This window comes from Octopus bimaculoides, chromosome 18 (genome assembly GCF_001194135.2).
Source record: "Octopus bimaculoides isolate UCB-OBI-ISO-001 chromosome 18, ASM119413v2, whole genome shotgun sequence".
In the NCBI taxonomy this organism is placed as follows: Eukaryota; Metazoa; Mollusca; class Cephalopoda; order Octopoda; family Octopodidae; genus Octopus; species Octopus bimaculoides.
In genome coordinates this window covers 22,127,994-22,130,487 of record NC_068998.1, presented here as the reverse complement: position 1 = coordinate 22,130,487, position 2,494 = coordinate 22,127,994, and the positions used below count along the sequence as shown (strand labels likewise).

General features: G+C 33.2%; 1 long non-coding RNA gene across 1 annotated transcript in view; it reads left to right on the top strand.

The window, feature by feature from the left end:
* Positions 1–2,464, top strand: part of LOC128249956 (uncharacterized) — a 29,424-nt gene extending 26,960 nt beyond the window's left edge. The window contains exons 2-3 of the long non-coding RNA XR_008266102.1: positions 798–934; positions 1,853–2,464. This is a non-coding gene — a long non-coding RNA (uncharacterized LOC128249956). The remainder of the gene's footprint in view (positions 1–797; positions 935–1,852) is intronic.
* The last annotated feature ends 30 nt before the right edge of the window (positions 2,465–2,494 follow it).

The following is a 2,494-nucleotide window of genomic DNA, read 5'->3' as shown; positions in this document are numbered from 1 at the left end:
ATATATATATATATATATATATATATATATATATATATATGTATTTGTGGTGTGTGTGTATGTATGATCGTATGAATTTTAAAATACATCATTTATTTGTTATCCTTTCCCTCATATTCCTATCTCTCGCTCACCATTCAGCATTCATTAAGTTTCACTAGAATTATTGCTGGTTTAATTGTTAGGTGAATTGCCACATTTTACTAAACTTATACCCATGAAGAATCGGCAAATGATATTTTCAGTAATGTAAACTGCGGAAATTAAATTCAAATGTCGTATCTATATCTATCTATATATCTGATGGTAACATATTTTCCATGAATTCCAAAATATGAAGGTTTCAGTATTTTACTGGATTGGTATTTGAAGCTTGTGTGCTTTGCATATAATGGTAGCACATACAGTATTTGTATAAATATTTCTTCTCATATCAAATTTTCTTCAATGCAGCTGATTTTACGTATACTTCTGCATTTTGATTTATACAGTACGATTATATCTTTCCAGCAGATGTAATATATTCAATTTATAGGTAGTGTATGAAAACAAATTTCAGTCATGTATAAGATGTTTGAAATCAATATGAATTTCTAATGCTATGTTCCTATTTTAGGTAGTTCTACAAAGGACTCCATAATTCAAGAGTTTTAGTAATTATCTGTTCATCCCATAAGTAATGTCTGAAATGTGATCTAATTTTACATTTTATTAAAATTCAACCCTGCATATAATTCCCATCGCTATCGATTACTACCTTTCATCTACTCGTCATTTCTTTTAATTCCATTGGCAAGAAATTCTTTTGGTTTTGATGAGAAGGAAGAGAGGACAATTTCGACCACCTGTGGGATTTTGAACACTAATTCATTTAAATGATTCTGTAAACCTCGAAAAAATGGTAATCAGGAAGTGGCAAGATCCGGAGAATAAGGTGAGTGAGCGATTTTCTCCTACCTAAGTTCCTCGTCGTCTTCTCATGTAATTTTTAATGTGTGGGGTTTTGCATTATTATGATGGAAAACTACTCCCTTACGATTCGCTATATCAGGCCTTGTTATTATTCAAAACAGAATCGAAATGCTCTAATTGTTGGCAATATGTGAGAGCTGTAGCTGTTGCATTAGTTGGTAGCATGTCAAAGTGAATGACTCCAATACAATCCCACCAAACAGAAAGAAGAAACATTTTTGCATGGAGGTTCTTGTTGGGTTGAGGTTCTCCATCACAGCGCAATTGCTTGGGTCGCTTAACATTTTCTTTAAAAAAATCCAGTTTTCATCATTAATCACTAAATCTGTCCAAATATGGTGAGATACCTTCACGAGAGTGATGAGATAAGCAGATGCTCACTCATTAATTTTGGTTGGCTTCTGTCAAATCATGGTGAACCCATTATCTGAATTCGGGTATCTACCCAAGTTGTTAAAAGTGGCAGTGAACAGCTGAATAGCTTGAATAGAGATTGCCTGCCAATTCTTAAACTGACACAGCATTATCCTTCTTAAAGTCTGAAAATAGAAACTCATTACCAAATTCAACAGGCTGTCCTATTGGTAGCCTCTCTCTTAGGTTCAAGTCACCAGCTTTGAATTTTGCAAACCGTTTTCTACAACTTCGTTCGTTTACGCACTCTTCCTCATAAACGGAATGAAAATTCTGGGTTGCTTCTCCTGTACTGTTTCCCTTTTTCAACTTGGAAATTATTATGTACCTTAAATGCTCCCTCAATACGTCCAACTTTGAGGGATTCATATTAGTAGTTAATTCAGTCAGATTATTCTATAAAAAGAAGTTTCATTATATTCATGGTTTCCAAATTCATATCAATTAATACAATTTGACATTTCAGAATACTGCAAATTTTGATAGAAATTACATATATGATATTTCGGATATTATTTGTGGGATGACTGATGTGACCACCTGTGAAATAACTTCATATCAGCAGATTTACATACGATATCAAATGAAATTTTAAGTTCAAAGTGCGGTGAGCGATATTCATCTGACACCGATTTTTTATCCACGCGGATTTAAATAAAATCAATTTTGCACGAAAGTCTGGAAGTTGATATTTTCGGCCGCGCATGGGAATTGTTTACCGTTCAATGCAATGACCAACTAATGTGGCAACATCATGTTTCTATAGAATTATTCAGAAATAATGTTCTATAGAATTATTCAATATACAGTAATATAAATAGAGACTATGTCGGCCTAAACAGTATTATAAACAACGGAAGATTTTACCCAAGATCATCAAAAGAAGCACCAGAATTTAATAATTCATAATAATGAAGAGATACCATAAAGAGTTGTCTGATGATGGGTTGTGCTTGAACCTTTTGAACACCTATTGAAGGGCTCCAAACAACCATAACGCTGAAACTTTCGTAGGAACTGTAATGTAAACATGTATTTATCCTTTTTGCAAACTGTCGGTCTGTGCGTCTGCCTTTCTTCCTCTCTCTCACTTTATATATATATATAT